Here is a 24,429-nt window from a genome sequence, read left to right as displayed (position 1 = left end):
AGTTATCATAAAAAGCAAGAGGTGATAAACACAAAAGACCCTTTAGCATCCTGCCCCCCGCTAGCCTGCCTCCCAGCAGCGGGAAGACAAGCAGTCGGCACACTGGTTTTGAGATGAAAATCGGGAACTGTCACTGTTTTGCCCCCAGAGCCAACGCTAGTAAGACTGGAGGAACCAGTGTGACTTTGCCTGTATTTGCTTCTGACGCAAACACCAGAGAAAACTCACACAAAGAAGTGAGAAACTTCCTATTCTGAATTGAGGAGTTCCGCATGAGCCTGTCACAGCATCCGTTCTGGGTAATCACAAGGCTTCTTTTCTCTTTGGGTATCAGAATAGCTCACCCTAAGCCACCAGCTGCTCTACATTAATGACTGAATCCCTCTGAGGCCCAGGTCAAGTGGCCTGCCCAAGGCCATGACGGAGGACCCAGGTAGACCACGAGCTCAGCAAGCATGGCTTCCTGCCAGAAACAATGCCTCTCCCCTACAGTCTCCTTGAGTCTCACTCCCTGGATAGACGTGCTGTCTGACACTGCCCTGCAGTGAACAAAGGAACAAAGGGAAAGAAAAAAAAAACCCAGCATTTCTTTCTAAGATGAAAGCATATGGTACCATCAAGGGAGGTGGGTGGGAAGAAGGATGCTTGGGAAGATTCAATAGTATGTTAGTTATACCTCAAGGGCAAATAGTATGAGAGAAGAAGATGTTTTCTCATTTGTTGGGCACAATAGCCCTTCATCCCAGCAAGGGAGAGTGCCCGCCTGAGTGAGGACCAGCTCTAAACTGACTCAGCACTTCTGCTCAAGTATCTTCACTTAGCCAGGTGACGCTCTTCCAGGTGAGTTTTTCCTTATAGTAAGATCTGATGGCCAATTTAACTGGCCATGGAAAAGAGAAACAATACAGTTCTATAGAGAATTATGTAAGGAAATCTAAATAAAATCCAGAACATTCACACATTGATCCATTCATGCATAAGTCAGCAGCATCAAAACAAGACTCATCTGGCTTCCCATACCCTCCCTTCTTCCATTCAGATGCATGTCGAGTTTTTCATGAGGGTAACCTAATGAGGGGAGAAGGGGATGGCACCCCACTCCAGTACTTTTGCCTGGAAAATCCCACAGATGGAGGAGCCTGGTAGGCTGCAGTCCATGGGGTCTCGAAGAGTCGGACATGACTGAGCAACTTAGGAGCAGCAGCAGCAACCTAATGAGGAGATCTGGAAAAGGCTGCTTTTTGCTGGAGGTTCTCTCTGGCTGCCACAGACCCCACCCAGCTGCCCTCAGGCTCAGGGAGCAAGATCCCCTCCCTGCACACCTGTATAACCCATTCATGAACCTGTGAGGAAGCCCTGATCTTCTTTTCCCAAGTATGCTCGTAGGGAGGCTCTCTGAAAGGAGAGGGACCCAGGTGTACTCATACTTCTGAATATCTGACTGCAAGCCTGTCTCTAATGCTCCTTTAGGGCTGCCTTCAAAGCTCCCAAGAAATTAATCACAAGAGGCTTCTACTCTAAGCAATTCAGTTACATGTGGATTCCTCGGGGACTTGCCTGACATTATTGGCTATTACTGGGTATCACTGGACGTTGCTGGGAATCACTGGATAACCTATGTGATTATCAGGTGACTCTCTGGTCCAAAGCCGGGGACCCCTCCCTCTCTCTGGGAACCATGACTTCTGCTGCTGCTGCTGCTGCTAAGTTGCTCCAGTCGTGTCCGACTCTTTGCGACCCCATGGACTGCAGCCTACCAGGCTCCTCCGTCCATGGGATTTTCTAGGCAAGAGTACTGAGTGGCTTGCCATTGCCTTCTCTGACTTCTAGCCCCATGAAACCTAAAGTTGTGGAGATGGAGAATTCAGATTTCTCAAGTGGGCCAGTAGGAGTGATGGTGAGCAGGGCCACTTCGCCTTCCACTTCTTGGTCCCCAACAACAACATATGATGGTTGTTGATTAAAGACGTATGTCTTATCCTGTAGGATGGCACCTGATTCTTGCAGGTTTCATCTCTAAACTAGCACTTTCACTGTGCCCTCAAAAAACCATTTCATTGCTTGATCAGGTCTATAGATTCTGTGTGTGATGATATTTAATAGAACCAATGTGTATGCCCACTGCCATACCTCCTCTTCTGTAAAGTGGGTCCCAAAGTCAGAGGTAACATTCAGTGGATTTTAAGTGGATAATAAGTGACATATTACATGAATGTTGGTAGATTAAACATTTGCAGTCAACAGGTCAAAGCCTTGCAAATAGGATATATGTTGATTTCAGTCAAGAATTGCCATATCCAGGGTGAAAGGGATCCCCTTTGATCAATTTACCACCAAGTGGCTGGTTGATCTCCTTGAGGGATGGGTTCAGCCTTGGTCTTTGTGCGTCAGATTAAACATTTGGCAGTGGCAATAACTAAGTTGGCTTTGGTGAGTAGGAACCCCAGTATGCCCTCTATCTCTGTCACAGTGGCTATTTTATTCATGAGCCCATCACACCAGGATTAGAGTGGGTAATGATGGAGGCTGGCTGATATCAACTGGCTCAGTTATTATGAATAGTTGGTTGTTTAGTTGTCTATTTATTCCATGGTGTTTACTCTCTTATGGGCATTAACATGAAAAGATTTTCATGTTTCACACCCACTCTTAATAGATTCATCAACATGCTCCTTTCTCAGATTTTTGTTTGTTTGTTTCTGATATTGCAAACATCTTGGTGTTACATCCCTATCCAGCCAAGCCATTCACTGTTACTCAGGAGTCTAGAAAATTCTTACTTTGGCTGACTTCTCTTTCCATACACAGTTTATGATCAGATATACCACCTAAAGCTTTGCCCATTAGTAGGATCTCCCCTCATTTCTGCAGGCCACCACTTCATGTGACTGCAGCTCATTAGGAGTCCATTTTCAACTTGTACTCTGACACCAAGCCATCCATAAATCAAGCTTGGCTCTTTCCTGCCTTCATCAGGTAGTTATAAGGGGCCTCCCATCTGGTCAGAGACATTAGCTAAGGTTAAGTACAACAGTGGTGGATGACACGGGCTTCTGTAGTTTTCACCTTCTGGCCCTGCCCATGCCTGATCCTGGATGTCCTATTTCTATCTTGCAACTGATGGCTTTTGTGCCTGACCAACTTTGTGACTTGGTGGGTCTGATAGACCCTCCATAATGGGGAGCTCTGGCTGCATGATCCCTTAGTATCATAATCAGACGATCCATCTCTACCAGGGTCCAGCAGCTTGCAAGGAGTCCTCTTTCGAATTGTGTGTAGTTCTCTGTCATGGACGGCATGCCCTTGCTCCAAAAGCTTAGAGTTCTATATTATGATTCTCCTGCGGGGTTGCCATACATTCTGCACAACATCCTTTTTGAGCATAAGATCCTCTGGGTCAACTAGATTAAGCGGCAGGCTGCTCGTACCACACTCTGAACCTGCTGCATGTCCTTCCCTCTGAGCCCCGCTCACAGCTGGCAGCCTTCCTGTCACTTGAGTATTCTCAAGTTAGGAATGTGCTCTCTCCCCAAAACCCAAAGACTCCTATCACGCATGGTGCTTTCTTCTTGGTTGTGAGATGTATAAGATATAGTAGTATCTTTAAGGGGTGGGATGTCCTGGAATGCCCCTGATTGTTTGGTATTGACAGAAGGCTTTATATTTCATCCTCTCGAGATCTCTCTCACTAGCTAGTTTTTCTCTTTCTCCTCTCCCTCCTTTAGCTAGTATTCTCATCCTTGCTCCCTGTCTCTACCTATCAGTAGGTTGATCTTTCTTCCCACAAAGTCTCCAATGTCCTTGCTATTCAGTGGATGTTCATCAAGTAGATGAGCACGACACTGTGGACATAATGAATATACATATTCTGTAGACTGCTTAGGGGGTCCTGGTCTTTTCAGACTCTACTGAGAGGGTGGGAAGTATGCATCAATTGAGGCAAGACTATAAATGTATATTGCTGTCAGTTCCATTTGAATTGCTTCTAATTCTCCTTGTTGATAGAAACAGAAATGAGTTAATTCATTATTAGGTCAATGCCCTTCTACCATGCACCCAAAGCTGTGTTTTCACCCAGAAGAGCTAATTAAGATCATTAAGCAAGGTGTTAATATGCTCTAGAAAGATATTACTTCTAGTGTAATGGTTCCAACTGGGGCTATAACTTGGTGAAGTTTTGAGGATCATCCAACCTGATCCCTCTGTTTTTTGTAGAAATCACACTGGAGAATTAAGTGAGGGTGGGATAGAGACCCCCACCTCGTGTATGCTTTAGGTTTTAGGGGTGGCTTTACTCTTTGCCATTCCCACATAGAAAACCGTATCATCTGTCATTGACTGTCTTGGTTGGGGGCCTTCCTCATGGCAATAGCTCCTACTCTATAGTCCAAGGAGCACCTGTATGGGGGTTCTCCCAACTGCCAAGTGTGTCCCTTCCAATTATACAATCAGCAGTCAAGGAAATGACCACAGGGTGGATCCATTGGCCCAGCAGACCTATTGTGAGCCAAGCCTGGCTGGAGCTCCATTTATTACCTGGTCTCCATATGCTCCCATTCTAACAGGGGCCACGATGACCCCAACGTATCAATATCACCACTTTGGGCCCCCAAGTATTAATATCACCACAGACTTTCTGTCCAGCAGTCCTTAAATATCTGGGTATTTCCCTTTCTCCAGTGTGTGGTTACTTGAATCATGATGGTAGTTACATTTAGGGAAGGGCTGGGGGATAATTATTGTCAACCTTTGCCATGGTGTTTTAGGGTCCTTCTCATAGGTCCTGGCCTCTCCTTCAGGCAATGGGCTCAGATCTAGAAACTGGGCAAGGAGTCGTACTTCTATTGAGGCAACTGTGCTCAATCTCTTGATTGTTCATCCTTGATTCCCTTGTCTATAAACTCAGCAACACCCTTCTGACTGCTTGTACAGTGTGGGAAGCCTGGGAACCCTGTGCTCTACTAGTTAGCTCATAGCTCTCTGTCCTGGTTGCCTTCCTGACTTGCATGCTCATTATTATTAGACCCTCCTCTCTTCTAATCATTATATATGACCAGCTGACTTTGATTCACTAGCATCCCCATTGCTAACAGGGAGTGCAGTTTAAAACAGTAATTCCCGTCATGTCCTCTGGTCAGCACTGATTTCTCAGTGATGCGGGTGCCCCTTGCATTCATGTATTCCACATGGTTCTGGTGGCCCTCAGGTGGGCAGGCCCTTCTAAGTTGTCCTGAGTTGGATCAAGAGGGGCCAGACACTTATGCTCCTATCACGGTCACTGTGCAGACTGCCCCTGGGAAGGAAGGGGCCCAGCCCTGAGAAAGACAGCTGTGTTCCACTTTGGGCAATTCTAGAAAGAACAGACAATTGGGGCAGTCAGCTGCTAGTGTTCCAAGCATCTTGGGAATAAGCCCTTTGTTGCTAAAGAGGGGGTCTGGGGGGTACGTCCCAGCCTTCACCATACCTAGGAGAGCTACTCGAATGTTCCCAGCTCTCTGAACCTTTTGTCCCTTTGTCCACCATCTGCCACCACTGTCTGGGATTTCTACTTCACAAATTTGCAGGAAAATTTAGATCAAAATATTTCTAAAAACATTCAGATATTTGCAAATTGGCAAAGATTAATTAGCCAAGAAATTGCTTGATTCTTCCACTTTAACTCTTAAATTATATGATGTCTAGCACATAAAGCATTCATGAACTAGAGCTTAGATATGTGTGTTTTAGAGATTATAGGCTTGAATCAACAAACCAAAGAACTTCACAACAAATTGAGGCAGATTCTCACTTGAAAAGTGCTCAGGGCCCCGTGTAACTCTGGTCCTATAGGCCAGTATGCATCCCTTCTGCCTGCTCTCTGAAAGCAGGAAGCTAAAGGAGGACCTGGGCTGCCCTGGGGCTCCAAACAAGGGTGCAAAGGTGAATCTAGGTGTCCAGGAATAGGGGCCCAGAGTTAACGAGGTGAGAATATGCTTCCGACCTGCTGAAGCCTCAGTATCGGGACACAGTCACTCTGCTCAGACCAGGGGATGGTGTCGGAGTGTAGGTGACAGGAGGTGCCCACGGACACGTGGCGGGTGACATTGCAGAGAGGCTCGAGAGGTCTGGGCAGGAATGGAAGGACCGTGGGTTCAAAGGCTGAACACCCAGGTCTGTGCTCAGTCCACAGGCAGCGTGACTTCTAGAATTGCCAGGCATTTTCATGAGGCTGGTGTCTAAGTTGAGACTGGACTTTCAGCAGATGTTTATTTCACAGCGTGTCTTCTGGGTGAATTTTCTACGGATTTTCAGTTTCTCCCCCAGCAAGTGTCAATTCTTCTGCTTGCCAAGTTTCGCTCCCTTCTAGACAACCACTCACTCCTCAACCTCAAATTATTTTCACTGCTCAACACCCTGTTCTCTCACTGGCTGACTTCCTGCTAACACAACTCCCTCTTGGTACTTCAAGGCCCTTACTCACTCTTTTTCTATTCTTTCCTTTACTCTATCCAATTTCCACCCTTCCTTTAAGCTCCCTATAAAAATTTACCTTCTGTGTGAAAATTGTTTGACTTTCCCCAGAGATTCCTCTTTCTCTTCTCTGCAATCCTACGGTAGCTAGAGGCACATCAATGGAAGCTGAATAAAGTACCTATTGTTTAATAATGCTTGCAGAGTGTTTCATGTATATTAACTCTTCTCACCCTAAACATAAGGGCTTCTTACAGAAAGAGTCCAAATCTTCCTGCATTTTTGGTAGGCACACACAGTTCTTGGTGAACGCTGGCTGATGCAGCTATTCTTTCCTTATCCTTCAGCTAGAATCATCGAAGCTAGTAGCACAGCCCCATACACACCCTAGGGCTGAGGATATAGCAAAGTCCACACTTATCACTCCTTCTGCCCAATCCAGAAAAGTTATATGCATCAAAAACCATATCAACCTTTAGGCAAGATCCTGAGTTGTCATGTATTCCATCAGATTGTTTCAATTTGGAAATTTTTACTTTCTGTTTTGCACAGTGGTCTGACTATGCTACCAATGTACTTCACTTATGAAGACTGTTGGCTCCTGCTTTGTTCTCAGCCTCTTTGTCTCATGTCAAGTGTTCTTAAGCCCACTAATTGATCGCAATGTTATGGAGGGTCCAAGAGAGCCAGGCTACTGAAGAGTCAGGTCACTACTCAGAGGGGAAACTGAGGCATGAACCCAGTAACACAGGCAAGGCCAGTATTGTAGGAAATGCCTCAGTGAGCACTTTGATTCTTGGGATGCTTGCCAAGACTTCAGATAACCTGAAAGTTGTTATCTTTCTGGAAAGATAAAGCCTGGAAAGGCTGAGATGCTGAAACACTGATACTTTCTTCTCTAGTGAGGCAGTCAGGATATCCTGGAGAAAGTAACAACCTCAAACTGTCAATGGCTTAAAATAGCACAGGTTGATTTCTTGCTTACCTGCCAGCTAGAGATGGAGGTATAGGGTCAGGAGTAGGTCTGCTCCACAGAGACATCACTCAGGATCACAGGCTGACAAGATGCTATCGATTCTGGTGCTGGTGTCTCACCAGGAGGTTCCGGTTTGCCTCTGCGTTTGCTGCCTTGAGTACAAGCAGTTCAGTATTTTGGACTCTTGTGCTCATATTTCATTGGTCCAAATTACTCATGTGGACACACCTAACTTCAGAGAGTAAGGCTATGTCATCTTCTTTATACCTGGAAGGAGAGGAGAATGAGATGTTGGGACACTAGCAAAGCCTATCAGACAGAGTCAGAATTGACTCAAACTGGGTTTTCTATGGCTACATAGGTAGACCTCATTTTATTGTGCTTTATATTATTGCACTTTGCAGACTGTGTTTTTTGCAAATGGAAATTTGTGTAAGATTTGGTAGTTGCAGGTGGTAAAAAACCTGCCTGCCAATGTAGGAGATGCAAGAGAGGTGGGTTCAATCCCTGGAGTAGGAAATGGCAACCCACCCAGTAATCTTGCCTGGAAAATCCCATGGACAGAGGAGCCTGGCGGGCTATACAGTCCATGGGGTCGCAAAGAGTCAGATACAACTGAGCATGCACACACACGTACATAAATTTGTGGCAACCCTGCATCAAGCAAGTCTATTGGCACCGTTTTTCCAATAGCATTTGCTCACTTCTTATTTCTATGTAACATTTATGCAATTATCTCAGTATTTCAAACTTTTTCATGTTATGAGATTTGTTATGGTGACTGTGATCAGTGATCCATGATGTTACTACAGTAATTGTTGGGAACACCATTAGTCACTCCCATATAAGACAACTAACTTAACTGCTAATTGTTATATATGTTCTGACTGGTCCACCAACCAGCCATCCCATCTCTCTCCCTCTCCTCAGGCCTTTCTATTCCCTAAGACTCAGCAGTATTGAAATGAAGCCAGTTAATAACCCTACAATGGCCTCTAAGTGTTCAAACAAAAGAAAGGGTCATATGTCTCTTATCTTAAATAAAAATCTAAAAATAAGATTAAACTTAGTGAGGAAGGCATGTCCAAAGCCAGGATAAACCGAAAGCAAGTCCTGTTTTGCCAATCAGCCAAGTTGGGTGTGCAAAGGAAAAGTTCTTAAAGGAAATTTAAAATGCTACTTCAGTGAACACACCAATGATAAGAAAGCAAAACAGCCTTATTATATGGAGGAAGTTTTAGTGGTGTTGATAGAAGGTCCAGTCAGCCACAACATTTGCTTATAAAGCTTAATCCAGAGCAAGGCTCTAATTCTCTTCAGTTCTACAAAGTTGAGAGAGGTGAGGGAGTTGCAGAAGGAAAATTTGAAGTTAGGAGAAGTTGGTTCATGAGGTTTCAGGAAAGCTGCCATTTCCAGAAAGTGCTAAGTGAAGCAGCAAGTGCTGATATAGAAGGCCCAAAGAGTTATCCAGAAGAGCTAACAAAGATCATTAAGCAATTGATGGCTACCAATTTTTCTATGTCTTCTTTTGGAAGAAGACTCCACCTAGGACTTCTGTAGTTACAGAGGAGAAGTCAATGCTTGGCTTCAAAAAGCCCAACTGATACTCTTGTCTGGGGCCATTGTAGCTGGTGACTTGAAGTCATTGTTCATTTCCCATTCTGAAATTCTGGGGCCCTTAAGAATTATGCTAATCTACTCTGCCTATGCTCTATAAGTGGAACAACAAAGTCTAGATGACGGCACATCTGTTTACAGCATGGTTTAATGGAAAGTTTAAGCCCACTCTTGAGACCCATTGCTCAGAAAAAACGATGGATGTCTGATGGAGACATACTCTGCAAATGCTATAGAAAAATCCAAACAGATTTTTTGGCCAACCACCCCAAACTTCATCAACCACCATCCTGATCAGTCAGCAGCCATCAACATGGAGGCAAGACCCTCCACCAGCAAAAAGATTGATTTGCTACAGGCTCAGATGACAGTTAGCAATTAGGTATTTTAAATTAAGGTATGTACATTGCTTTTTAGACAAAATGCTATTGCATGCTTCATAGACCACAGTATATGTAAGTATAATTTTTATATGCACTGGGAAATTTAAAAATTGGTGTGACTTATTTTATTGCAATATTTGCTTTATTGTGGTGGTCTGGAACTGAGCTCACAATATCTTTGAGATACACTTTATGTCATTGCATGAGCTTGGTAGGAAATGAGTTGTTGTCTGGTACTAGGAAGAATAGAATAGTAGGAAGAGCTAGCAGTCAAATCCATAGGATCAAAAAGTCTTCTATAAAGTAAAATACATTCTGAAATATAACCACAATTTAGAGTCTAGAACTATAATTCATCTTTGAGTGGGTCAACTCTAGTTTCTGGACATACATCTTCTAATTCATTAAGTAGTGCCACCCTTGTATATGAGAACAATATAAAGCTAAACCAACTACCATCAGAATTGGCTCTTTTTTTTTCCAGTAAAGAAGATGTGTTTCTACAATGAATTATCATGCCCTTTCTCCTTGTTCTTATTATGAAAATCACACCATGTATGAGCTGATTGTCTCTGCCTGGAGTTGTGGCCCATTACTATAAAAAAAGCCCTATAACTGGTCAGGGAATTGAGCCATCTTCTTTGATTTTATTATCATCATGCCTTGACTGACCTACTCAGTCATTGCATTCCAGGAGATTATAGGAGTAACTTTAGTTTTCAAAAAATGAAATACAACTAATTAGATATAACTCAACTTAAATTCTAAAAAATTCCTAAATAATTATATGTGCACATAAACTCATATACAGAGACACAAATCTTACAAATTCACTACCTTTCAGAACAAGGAAGTTGTAATTAACAGTTTAAGAACCACTTTGAAGAACCTCTATGATGCCATAGAGTAACAAGACTCATTTCAACTGAAAAATCAACTGTATAAATATCTCTGCCATAGATCCCTCAGTGGACACTCAAAAGAAGTGTTCTGTTTATAGGCAGGGCTTCAAATGTGAAGATTAACAGTGGGGAAGGGTTTCAAAGTGAGGAATAAGAATGGGGGATTACAATTACAGATGATTTAAGTTGGTTTAGACTTGAGAATCTTTGTAAGAAGGTGCACCCTGTATACTCCAGCATGTCCGTCGTTAAGGTGTTGGTCCTAAAACTTTTGTCACCTCTCAGACTGGAAACCACACTGACAGCAATTCTTGTTAGATTGAGCCATGCAAGATTGGAAGAAGCTTAGAAATTGCTTATGGATGTCCATGCTGTGGTTATTTGCCTGGAGAAGCACTCCCTTCTTAACAACCAGCCGTCGTAGGCTTTTCTTGGCTCCAGGTGAAGAGGTGACTTCCCTCTTTGGTTCAGTGTTCATAATTGGGCTTTCTGTTAGCAGAGGTGGTGAGAAAACAATGCTAATGAGGTCGAGGGTTCAATGCCCACGTGGGTCAGTTAGCTTTCTTTTGTTCTCTGGCCAAAAGTCTATGTTCTTTCACTGTGTCCAGCTACTATGATGACAATAGAGATTGGGAGAGAATAAGGGAATGTGGATGAGCCTCTAATTCTACTCTTCCTATGGTGGAAAACAACTCCAAATCATGTCCTTTTGCAGCAAAGTAATCTTCACGGTTGAAGGACTGCCCCTTAAGAAACATTAAGGAAAATGAAAGATATAGTTTCACAGTGGTGGTGAAGAGGTTGAAACTACAGGATCAGAGCTCACAGCTGCAGCATTGCTTGGTCATTTATACTAAGAAGAAGACAGCAGTTGTAAAGATGATGATTATTTACAGCCAATTTTCAGTTTCTTATTAGCCAAAGTTTCAACATTTCTAGACATCTGTGTGGGGGCTTCCCTGGTGGCTCAGTGGTAAAGAATTTTCCTGCCAATGCAAGGAGACATGGCTTTGATCCCTGTGTCGGGAAGATCCCCTGGAGAAGGAAATGGCAATCCACTTCAGCAATCCCCTAGAATTCTTGCCTGGGAAATCCCATGGACAGAGGAGCTTGGTGGGCTACAGTCCACGGAGTCATGAAAGAGTCAGATATGACTCAGCAACTAAACAACAAAAATGTAAGGAGTAAAGTGAGTCGGTTTGAGTTTCATATCTTCTTTTTTTCCTCAGCCACTGTCTGTTGAAGATTCTAATGAACAATAAAACACCCTTTGATAGAAAGAGAAGAGAAGAGAGAAGGCCAAAGTAATCCCACAAACAGAGCTCACCCCTGGAGTGTCTCAGATCTGGCTTCTTAATCACGATTCATAATTCCTCATGCTATGTCCTGTTTTCTCAGAATTACTACATCTTCTGTAAAGTTAGGTAGCAATATAAATCAAAGTAGGCACTAACCAACCATGATGGAAAAACTATGGGCTTCTACATTGGCCTTATGACTCCTCAGCTTTGTGTATAGGTGTATGTCCGTGTGTGTGTGTCTGTGAGTGCACTTGCACTCACATACATGGGGAAGCTTCTTAACTGCTTTGAACCTCAGATTCCTTGCTTGTGAAAAGGGGATATTAAAGTTTATCTCATAGATCTGTTGGAAGATTAGATGACCAAAGAAGAAATCTTGGCAAGTCTAGTGTGGTACCTGGAATGTTATATTTTCCCTAATGACTAGAGTTCCATTTACCAACATTGTATATATTTATTCTAGTTGGTTGTGTATATTAGTTCATTCCTTTTCATGGCTGATCAGTATTCCACTGTGTGAAAGTAAGACAATTTGCCAATTCGTTTGCTGAAGGATATTTGTATTGTTTCTAGTTTTCAGAGATTATGAATAACTGTGCTCCAAATATTCACATAGGTTTTCATTTCTCTAGGAGTGGGTTTTCTGGATCATATGGTAAGCATATGTTTAACTTTATAAGAAACTACCAACATTTTCCAGAGTGGATGTACAATCTTGCACTCCCATCAGCAATGTATAGGAGTTCCAGTTGCTCCACACCCTTGATAGCGCTTGGTATTGTCATGATTTTTTAATTGTTATTTTAGCCATTCTAATAGGAACATAATGATATTCCTTTGTGGTTTTAATGCTCATTTCCCTAATGGCTAATGATGATAAGCATTTTTTCATATGCTTATTTAGCATTACATTTTTTTCTTTGGAGAACCATCTGTTAGATCTTTTGCTCAGCTACTTAACTGGGTGATTTATTTTCTTACTATTGAGTTTTGGGAGTTCTTTATATATCTAGATATAAATCCTTTATTAGATATGTGATTTGCAGATATTTTTCCTACTCTGTAGCTTGTCTTTCTCTTAATCACAGGGTTTTAACAGGGACTGAAGAGTCTATACACTAAGTTCTTTAAAAACTAAATAGACTTGGCTCTTCCTATCAGTTGGGAGGAGGCAATTTGAAAAAAGTTTGCTTTGAGATGCAGACAAACCTGGGTTTGAATCCTGTTAGTTTCCTCATCTGTAAAGGGTAGACCATAGTACTTAACACATAGAATTCCTGGGAGAATTAAATGAGATAATATGTATCAAGGGCTTAGCCTAGTGCCAGGATGTTGTAAATGTTCAGTAAGTATAAAGATCATATTTTTATTACAAAACCCTCACCTCCAAACCTTTGCATAATCTGCTCCCTCTGCTTGGACTGTCCTTACCCCTTGCTCACTTGTTTTCTTCCAGCTTAAATTGACTCCTATTCAGGGGGTTTTGCTGGACATCACCGGTTTGGACCTGATACCCCTTTTTGCTCCTATGGTACCCTTTAATCATCTTCCTTCACTCTGTATTTTAAGCATAATAAGCTGTGAGTAACTCGAGGGCAGGGCCAATGTCTTTATCATCTAAAATTATTCCAGGTTGTGTTTGATGAATGAATGAATAAATAAATGAATGAGTTCATCTCATGCTTTGTCTGGGAGTTCCAATTAAACATCCCTCAGAGTATTGCCAAATTCAGTCCCTTTAAGACAACCTTAAACATCCCAAATGGATGTCTATGACTTAGCACCAGGATCCGGCTTACAATCAGCCAAACAGACACTGCATCTTTGACAAGTTGGATGCCTACTGGAGAAACTTGAAAGCTTTGCATCTATTTATTTTACCACATGCCATAAAAATTAAAAATACATTGTACCACAAGTGCAGTATTTAGTGTCTCACTTTAATTACATTCAAGTGTGTTGCTAAATAGTCTTGAGAAAACCTTAATGACCAGCTGTTCTATCCTTTTCCCATATGTCAGAAATGGTTTCTGAAATCACATTCTGGGACAGTAAGGTTGTATAATTAGACAGTGTATAGTTAACACTTCTAGATTTTCCGCTTAAACTGTGGACCCTTTACACTAACATATTGTGCGATTCTGCCGGTTTGGCGCAATACAATTAAACGACATGCCAACAGCAATGGAGATATGCAAACTCCATCAGACTTGTTATCACTGCATCATTATTTCCTCATATCTTTTTCATCGTCGGGGTGGCATGCTTTTGTGTGTGTGTGTGTGCTATGCAATATTCAGCATGTTTGGCTGACAAATAAACTTAGTAAAGGGGGCTGTAAATTTTTAATATTCCCTTCATAATGCCATTTATCTCACTAGAATTAGATGTGAGAGTAGCTTTTGCATCCTTTCAAACAAAGAGCTATCACTCAGATACAGAGCAACCATTTAAAGAAACAAAACTAAAATTCCCCCAAGGTGGTAATAGAAGTCAGCATTTTACTCTGCTTTTGGTAGGGAAGTGGGGATTTTCACCTACCCCCAAACTGGGTTTAGGAAGTAAAAGAAGTTGAATTTAGACAATAGGTTGTTGTGAAAATAAGTCATTAGTTACTTTCAGTTGCTTGACTCTCGGTTTAATGAATTGTTTTGGAACCATAATAGCTCATTTGATTAAATTTGCTTAATTGTTTGATTTTTGAGTATAGACACGAGGCTGAAATAGAAATATAAAATGAGGAAATGGGAAATTCTATCAACTATTAATATTCTTTGGCTCTCCCTTTCCTTCTCCCTCAAAAGAAAATCTCCTTGACATTGTCCCAAATCTCAAGAAAAAAACAGAGCTCTGATTTCTGATTGAGAGTTGCCCAGATAAATATAGTAAGACCAAGTCACAGCTGAAGCTTTCTCAAGTCCTAAAGCAGCAAATTCATTTTTGAAAAAGGCTGAGAGAGCTTCGCCATTCTAAGACCGATTTACACCATATTTTTTCTTCTAAGCTTGAATTTCCAATGACTTATTTAGATGTAAGCACTGACAGCTGTAATCATGCTTTAAATCTTGCTTTGTATCCTTAGTTATAATGTTGTTCAATTAATATTCAGAATAATGGAAGTGATGTGCCGTTTTGAAAAAGACTTGAATACAGTCCAGTGCTTTGGGAAACTGACTCTCTCGAGAGGATTAATCAGCATTTAAAACTTGCATTAATAAAAATCTGATCTTCCGCCATGCGGCATGCATAATACTTTTCATTTTTTAACATTTTAGTTTAATAATGTGGCATCCTTTGTCCTGATTTTTTAAATGATTTTAAAATTTAGCTCCTTCAGATCAATTTTGTCTTGACCCTTGTACATAACTGGACACTTGCAATTTAAAAATACAAGGATGCTCTTTTGCATGGTGTGCTAAACTGTGTTTCCATTATTAAAGATAAGGGCGATAGTGAACTACGAGTTAGTACTTAACATCTCAGACTTTTCCCCTCCATTTATATGGAAAGAGTTTTCAATCTTTCTTCAGAGCTCAATTATCTAAACCCAGTCCCTGAGAGAAAAAGAGCTAAAAACTACATTTTAATAACAAAAAATGATCAGTGGGAATAGGATCTTTTGCTGTAAATGGTATATATCAAACAATCGATGATTAGTGGTCTCTTTTTGTTTTTAAATCAGCATAAGTAACCCTGAGTTATTTACGTGTAAACAAGGATTCAGGTTCTAAAGCTAAAATAAAAGGACACGATGGAAAATGAACTGGGAGATGGTGGATGCAGGGCTCTGTTTGGCTTATAGCTAAATGGGAATGAAATCAATTTTAGTAACAGGGAAGAAAGATGATTTTGAGAGCAGAATAGAAAAAAATTGCTGTGTTACTTTACTGTTTCACTAGTAAAGTGATTGGGTGCTTTATGACCAGAAGTGAAGTCAAGTTAGCACATGCTCTGTGGGTTTTCTTTCTTGTTAGACCAGAGGCTTACCGGCCCAGGACCCACTGCTTTTCCTCTGCTGAGACCACGTTCCACACTACTGACCATGGTGCTAAATGTGACCTGGAAGGATCTTTCCTTCCCTTTGCAGGATTTTAGGAAAATCTGTTGGTTTCCATGATAAAGCAGTGGGCACCTCCGTGCAAATTCTTACTGCTGCTGGGCCATATTAGGATTTTGTAGCAGGTGCAGCAAATGGTCAATGAATGCTCATCGCAAGACTCTCTTTAAAAGCCCCAGTTAAGTGCCTGCCTGCTTGCCTGCCGTGGTTGCATGGGTTTCTGCTCAGAACTTTGCTCACCTGGTCCTCCTTCCTAGCAGAGGTTTCTCTGCTTTGGCAGCTTCTTTGAGTCCCATGACTGCCCTGAGATGAGGGTGAGGGGGGTGTACAGAGAGCGATGGAGACCCTCAGAAAAGTGGGGGCAGCTGCCATACTGAAGGAGCTAAAGGTTCCACGTGTTGGGGGGAAATGGGTGTCAGGGCCATCCGCTTCTGAGTCAGGGGCTGACACAGGCAGGGCAGATATTCAAGAGAACAAGAGCATTTCTTTAAGACTCCGCTGAAGACTTGGAAAAGGCAATGGCACCCCACTCCAGTACTCTTGCCTGGAAAATCTCATGGACAGAGGAGCCTGGTGGGCTTCCATCTATGGGGTCGCACAGAGTTGGACACAACTGAAGCGACTTAGCAGCAGCAGCCACTGAAGACTTCCCTGGTGGTTCAGTGGGTAAGACTCTGCACTTCCCCTGCCAGGGTCCTGGGTTCAATTCCTGCTCAGGGAACTAGATCCCACATGCTGTGTGGCACAGCAAAGAAAAAAAAAAAAAAAGATACCAGTGAAGTGCTTGCATCATACCAACAGCAAAGGGCATGTTATATTAATGAGGGTATTAAAAACATAAAGCTTGAAAAACACTGAAGCCTGTGCCTGACAGAAGCGTTGGTAGCAAAAGCATTTTTATTTGCAGACTGACTACATTTGTGGAGGTGGTTGGGTCTTGGTTTGAATGGAGACAGAACAGGGACCACAGCCTCTGTCCTTCTCATAGGAAAGAGTCTTGTGTTCGAAAAGTCTCTTTCTCGGAGTACTGAAAAGGCTTTTGCGAGTTGGTTTCCTTGTTTTCCTTGCTTTGTAACGTTTTTCTCCACCTGTGGCTGCTGGGGAGGTAGGCAACAGAGCTGGGCCCTGGGCCCAAGTGGCTACCCTGCCCTCTACTGCGGGAGAGAGGTGGGGGCCTGCTCCCTGGGTGCAGTTCCCCAGCATCCTGGCATTTGGGAAATTTGTTTAACCTCCTGGGGAAAGATTCCACCACCCCTGTTTTGGGGACAAATTAGGAACATTTTGACAGCCTCAAGGCCCACTCCATTTAGCCCAGTATAACCTTTCTAAAACTCAAATAAGATTAGGTTAGTGCCTTGCTGTAAAGTGTAAACAAATGATTTCCCCTGGCCTATTAAAAGAAATCCCAAGCCTTTAATATTACCAACTCTGCCTTCACTCTCTGACCCCAGACCAGCCCCCAGGCTATATCTTCTCTTCTTCCACTGTTTTCAGACACCTTGGTCTCAAGTCAGAGTAGCCTAGACATCATTCCTTGAACAGAAGTGCTTTTCCTCTCCCTGTGTCCTTGCTCCAAGAACATCCCCTCCTTTGCCCTTTGCCTGCATGGAGAGCTCCTACTCATCCTTCAGTGCCCAACTCAAATGCCCCTTCCTATCTGCGGCTTCTCCTGAATTCCCTGGTGCTCTCTCCTCCTTCCACATCCTCCACCCTGTCCCCCTCAAGAAGAGTGGGGATCATCACTCCTCTAGCTGTGGCTCCTCTGCTATAACAACTATCACTCCATCTACAGGTGTTTTTTGTTATTCTCTCACAGGATTGTGGAGAAGGCAATGGCAACCCACTCCAGTGTTCTTGCCTGGAGAATCCCAGGAATGGGGGAGCCTGGTGGGCTGTCGTCTATGGAGTCGCACAGAGCCGGACACAACTGAAGCGACTTAGCAGCAGCAGCCACAGAATTCTGTGTTATGCAAGAGTTAGAATATTAACTCCAAAGTTGTTGGGACTTCCCGGGTGGCTCAGTGGTGAAGAATCTGCCTGCCAGTGTAGAGACGCAGGAGATGCAAGTTTGACCCCTGGGCCAGGAATATTCCTGGAGGAGGGCATGGCAACATGATATAGAGATTAAACAAAACAATGAAAGTGAAAGTCGCTCAGTCATGTCAGACCCTTTGCAACCCTATGGACTGCAGCCCGCCAAGCTCCTCTGTCCATGAAATTCTCCAGATAAGAATACTAGAGTGGGTTGCCATTCCTTTCTCCAAGGGATTTTCCAGACCCAGGGATCGAACTCGAGTGTCCCACATTGCAGGCAGATTCTTTATCATTTGAGTCAACAGATAAATCCCATGGATAGAGGAACCCGGCAGGCTATAGTCAATGAAGTGCAAAAGAGTCAGACATGACTTAGTGACTAAACAACAACAATACTTTTGTTAAGTGAATAAATGAATGGGCAAGTTGAAGAGTCTTAGATTGCAGATGTAACTAGGGTCCTCTGAAAATCACAGTATGTGACAAGTACCTTTTTAGGCCCCATACATTTGCCCTATATTTTCTACTGAGATTTCTTTCTTCTAACTTCAAGCTTACCTATAAAAATATAAATGCTATTGATTCTCTGTGGATCTGAAAATTTTTTTAAATTTCCAAGAGTGTCAAATGAAGCGTACCTTGGTCTGCATAAACATGGTCATCTTCTCACTGCTTGGGACTTGCAGGGGGAAAAAAAAAAAAAACATCATGGAAATGGTGCAGATGGTATATTTGGCATCACCAGCCCGCGTCGATCAGAGATGCATTTATTTACATGACTTTGTTTGCATTGTGACCATTTATCTGGGTCCTTGCTCACATTTAACCTTTTGGAGGATCGGCGGGGACTGAGCCATTTTGCCCTTGGGATCGGATGAGGCGAGCCCCCTGTAGGGATGATGTTTGCCTTTCTTCCTACCTGCAAAGCATGCATTTCTTACAGCCTCAGAAAACATTTGGTTATGTTATCTCGTGGGTCCAGGAGGAGTGTGGTGTGTGCCAAATTTAAGAGCCATTGCCAAATGCCATAGTTCGCATTATGTAGACAGCGTGCCAGTGGAACTGGCGCTTCTCGTTGTAGATTGGAGCTCTTGCCTCAGAGGCAAAGGATCCCCATTAGTCGTTTCCAACTGGGATCATGCCCTTTGCCTTCACTTTTGAGATATCTTTGTGTGAGTGTACAAACCATGGCTTACAGGCACAGCTGATAGACCACTGTGACTGATCTCTTCCAGGCTGGGATGGTGAGCCCCCTAAAGGGCACCAAAATGGTCTCAGCCCCCAAGGGTGACTTGGAGATGCTGAGAAACAGCATGGTGCCTTGGAAAGGGTCTTAGAAAGCTTGGTTCTGGGTCTGTAAAATGGGGACAATTTACTTACTTTTTCTGAGTTTTGGTTTCCTCATCTTTCAACAGGAATAATCAGAGTAATTGTCATGACAATTGACCTAATTCACACAAAGCATTTGGTGTAGTAACAGACACCAAGTCAGCCCTCAATAAAAGTTTTTGTTATTAATACTATCATGATTATTGATATGTCTTGCTTGGTGGTTGTGAAGATTAAATAACTGGTATTGAAGTGCTCTGTGAATCTGCAGAGCTCAGCAGATGTGAGGAATGCTTGCTTCAGCAGGGGGGAAGGGTAATTGCTTATAAAGGCTCTGTCAAAACATGTTTCAACATGATTCTCTGGCCAAGAGTCCCCAATATTTTTTAAATAAGAAGCTACTGAGTCAGACAGAGAAAGACAAACACTGTATGACATCATTTATATGTGGAATCTAATAACCAAACTAGTGAATAAAACAAAAAAAGAAGTAGACTCACAGATAATAGAGAACAAACTAGCGGTTACCAGAAGGGAGAAGGAAGAAGGAGGGGTAACATAAGAGGAGGGGTAAAAGGGCTGTTATGGAATTATATGAAATCTTTTTTTTTTTCATTAAAAAAAAACTTTTTTATTATGTGTTTCAGGTTTTCAGCATTAAAATTTAACATCTATATGTACTACAAAGTGATTATTGCCTTAAGTCCAGTTACCAAGCCATTTTAACCTTCATGTTAAAGAAAAAGAGCTCTCCTAAAGTGCTTTGAAGCACAAGGAAAGTTATTTTCAACCTACTGAGCAGCAGAAGGAGTAGTGGTAGATGATACAACTTGCTAATTCTTTTTCATAATTAATTTCTGCCAATGGGTAATGAAGTTAAACATGGATATTTGTTGTGAGTTTCTGTTTTCACTTTATAGTATTGGGGAAGGGTCCTAGAGACAGAATCCTGTCTCCCCAAAGTCTTATGTTGAAACCCTAATCCCACAGTGTGACTATATTTGGAATAAGAAAGTAATTAAAATGAAGTAAAATCATAAGGGTGGATGGAGCCCTGATCCATCCAAGGGGATTAGTGTCCTAATAAGACCGTATGAGAGGGCTCATGCTCTTTCTTTCTTCTCCGTGTGAGAACATAGCATGAAGGCAGACATCTACTAGCCCGGAGAGAGCTCAGCAGAAACCAGCACCTTGACCTTGGACTGCCCAGCCTCCAAACCTCTGAGAATATAAAGTCCTGTTTTTTAAGCCACACAATGCATGGTATTTTGTTATGGCAGCCCCCGCAGACTACAATGCGGGCAGGGGTGCTGAGGATAAGGCGCCTTGAATATCTACCTGCCCAGTCTCCTGTAAAACGTGCTCAGATAAGTCTGTAAAATCAGAGACTGTTTGTAAAACGTTGTCTTTATGTATGGTACTGAGAAGTTAACCCCCAATGATGCATCTGAGTCCCAGAGTTTGTATTTGGGGAACCAACATTCATCTTGAAAAGTCTGTAACATTTTTGAGGATGAAATGTTTGCTATGAAAAGTAGCACTTTGAAAGCAGAGGGTGAATAAAAATGAGAGGAAGAAAGCAAAGAATGAGGGGGGAAAAAAGCTTATATTGGCCTATACAGAATAGAACACTTAGACCAACTGTAGTACTAAATGTTTCCTTTTAAAAAAAAATGTCTCCTAAAACTAACTCCAAATGGAGTCATATAAACCCAAATATTAGAATCAGGGGAATTTTCCAGTGAGGGAGAACATTTTGGTATATCAGTAGTTTAGTTTTCTTGTAAGGAAATAAAAAGGAAATTAATTCAGTGATTTGTTCAGAATAGTTACAAAAACGCACAGTCTCAGAGATCAGTGGGGAATACAGTTCCTGCTGGAGGCAGCAATTGTCTGGTCTCCTAGAGGAGGTAAGTTATTTTATTTGTGTTGAGGTGGAGGAGAGGAAGGGACAGTTTTCTGGTTTCTTTCTCCTTGTCCTGGAAAAGGTGCAGACTTTCGTGGGATATATCTCGCGCTTTCTTGCCTTATTATTCTTTCTCTTTTCTTTTATCCTTGTTCATATTTGCTTGAATTTTCCCACTTTTATCATGATATAACTGATGTATTGTATAAGTTTAAGGTGTACATATGATGGTTTGATATTTGTGTATATTTCAGAATGATTCTAATAATAAAGTTGGTTAATACATCCATCACCTCACAGTTACCTTTTATGCACATGTGTGTGTGTGTGGAACTTTAAAGATGTATTCTTTGCAACTTTCATGTATATAACAATACTGTTAACTATTGTTACCCTCCTGTACATTAGATCCCCAGAAATCATTCATTTCAAAACTGGAAGTTTGCACCCGTGACCACCTTCATCCGTCCCAGTGCCCCCCGCCTCAACCCCTGGGCAACCACCAAACTACTCTGTTTCTGTGAGTTTGTTTTTTAGATTCCACATATTAGTGAGATCATCTATTAATAGTATTTATCTTTGTCTAACTTATTTCACTCGACATAATACCCTCAAGGTTCACATCCATGCTGTCACAAATGTCAGGATTTCCTTTCTGTTATGGCTGAATAATATTCCTGTGTGTGTGTGTCTCTGTATCTGTCTATCTCTCTGTATCACTTTTTTTTATTCATTCATCCATTTACAAACAACTTGGGTTGCTTCCATACCTTGGCTTTTGTGAATAACACTGCTTTGAACATGGAATGCAGATTTCTATTCAAGATAGTGATTTCATTTCCTTTGGATATATACCTGAAATTGAAGTTGCTGGATCATATGACAGTTTTATTTCTAATTTTTTGAGGAAACTTTGTACTCTTTTCCATAGTGACTGCACTAGTTTGCACTCCCACCAACAATGTGCAAGGGTTCCCTTTCCCCCACATCCTTGCCAGCCTTATATCTTGTATTTTTGATGATAGCCATTCTAACAGGTGTGAGGTGATATCTCATTGTGGATTGTATTTGCATTTCCCCGATGATTAGTGATGTCGTGTGCCTTTCCATGTACCAGTTGGCCATTTGTATGGCTTCTTTGGGAAAATCTATATTCAGGTCCTTTGCCTACATTTAATTGGGTTATTTGGGGGTTTTGCTTTGGTTTGGGGTTGGGTTTTTTTTGCTGTTAAGTTTTATGAACTTCTACTATATTTTGGATATTAACCCCTTATCAGATATATAGTTTGCAAATATTTCTCCCATTCTGTAGTCTACCTTTTCATCTTATTCTTTTGCTGTGCAGAGGCTTTTTAGTTTGATATAGTCCTACTTGTTTATTTTTGCTTTTGTTGCTTGTGCTTTAATTATCAAATCTGAACAAACACACAAACTAAAATCAGTATTGTCAAAACCAACGTCAAGGAGCTTACCCCCATGGTTTCATCTAGGACTTTTGTAGTTTCTGGTCAAGTCATAATCCATTTCAAGTTAATTTTTGTGAGTGGTGTAAGATAGGGGTCCGGTTTCATTATTGAAGAGACTATCTTATCCTCTGAATATTCTTGGTTCCCGTAACAAATACTGGTTGACCACATGTGAATGGTTTAGTTTGGGGTTCTCAGTTCCGTTTCGTTGGTCTATGTGTCTGTTTTTATGCCAATACCATACTATTTTGATTACTATAACCTTGTCAAATAGTTTGAAATCAGTAAATGTGAAGCATCCAGCTTTTGTTCTTCTTTCTCAAGGTTGCTTTGGTTATTCAGAGTCTCTCATGTGGTTCCAAATTTCAAGGTTTGTTTTTTTTTTTTCCTATTTTTCAAAAGACAGATTTCAGGGTTTTTTATCTCTATTTTTGAAATTTTTCCTGTTTTTTAGTTCTATTTTTTTAAAAGACATTAAAATCTTGGTACAGATTGCATTCCATCTGTAGGTTGCTTTCAGTTGTATGAACATTTTATCAGTACTAACTCTTTCAGTCCAAGAACATGAACTATCTTTTTATTAATTTTTGTTTTCAATTCCTTACATCAATGTTTTATAGTTTTCAGTGTATAGATCTTTCACCTTATGGTTAAGTTTATTCCTAAGTATTTTTATCCTTTTTGATACTGTTACAGGTGGGGTTGTTTTCTTTCTTTTTCAGGTAGTTTGTTGTTAATATATAGAAATGTAACTAATTTTTGCATGTTGAGTTTGTTGGCTAAGAAAGGAAATTAGAGTTGCTAACAGGCAAGCTTGAAACATTCAAGGAGAAGCAGAAAAACCAAGACTGTTTGTGAAAGATGCTGCTAAGAAGGGTCAGGAGGCTATCTGTATATTCTGGCCATAGAGGTGAGGAGGTCAAGGAAGGCTGTGAGCAAGTTGTATGCATCCCAGGCTCACATGAACTCTGTACTCATGGGGATGACGAACACGTTAGCAGTCTTACAAGTGACTGGTTCTTGCAGAAGAGCACAGAAGTGATGAAGGCTATTCAGATTCTTGTTAAGATTCCATAAATCTAGTTCAAACAAACAGATTATAGGATACAGATAAAATAAATAGATGAAGAAATGCGTGCATTGTCCAAAGAGATGATGAAGGCTGAGGATATGGAGGGATGTTAGAGGACACCTTTGAAAGCATAGATGATCAAGGAGAAATGGAAGAAGCAGCAGAAATGGAAATTAACAAAATTCTATTTGAAATTACAGCAGGGGCCTTGAGCAAAGCAAAATTGGTAAAGCGATCAATGCTGTTATGGAGCCTGAATCTCCAGAAATAATGGCCACCTCAGAAGATAAAGAATGGGAAGAGGCCCTGGAGGCCATGCCTCCCAGCTGGTTGTGCTTAGCAACTAGGGACCACCCTGTTGGGCCTCAGGCTTTTGTCATGGCCCACCTGCTGGGCGTACATACACTCCTCTGATGCAGCTGCCATTTTATGTATCTCTTGCATTACACCTCTGTTGATGAGGCATTGCATTCTGGAGAGGATGCTCTGCTAATATCACTTCACTCTCTGCAGAAATCTTGTGATCTCAACTGGACTCTTCTTATGAGAAATGGTGTGATAAATGCATCATTTTTTAGGAATACAAATAGAAGTATCTTTTTAGAGGACAAGAAAAGAAATCTGTCTTCTCACAAAGCACTTTTGAGAATAGAACTCATTGCCTGAATGTTAAAGATTCTACTTTTTTGTATGTAAAACACTGTATGCTGCTGCTGCCGCCAAGTCGCTTCAGTCGTGTCTGACCCTGTGCGACCCCACAGACGGCAGCCCACCAGGCCCCTCCATCCCCGGGATTCTCCAGTCAAGAACACTGGAGTGGGTTGCCATTTCCTTCTCCAATGCATGCATGCATGCTAAGTTGCTTCAGCCATGTCTGACTCTGTGAGACCCTATGGACAGCAGCCCACCAGGCTCCTCCATCCATGGGGTTTTCCA

General features: G+C 41.8%; 1 pseudogene; it reads left to right on the top strand.

The window, feature by feature from the left end:
- The window catches only part of LOC104998100, a 53,782-nt pseudogene extending 29,875 nt beyond the window's left edge, over positions 1-23,907 (top strand).
- The last annotated feature ends 522 nt before the right edge of the window (positions 23,908-24,429 follow it).

This window comes from Bison bison, unplaced genomic scaffold, assembly GCF_000754665.1.
Source record: "Bison bison bison isolate TAMUID 2011002044 unplaced genomic scaffold, Bison_UMD1.0 scf7180017864322, whole genome shotgun sequence".
Classification (NCBI taxonomy): Eukaryota; Metazoa; Chordata; class Mammalia; order Artiodactyla; family Bovidae; genus Bison; species Bison bison.
Note: the sequence above shows the minus strand (reverse complement) of the source record. Positions and strands in the feature narration are given on the sequence as shown.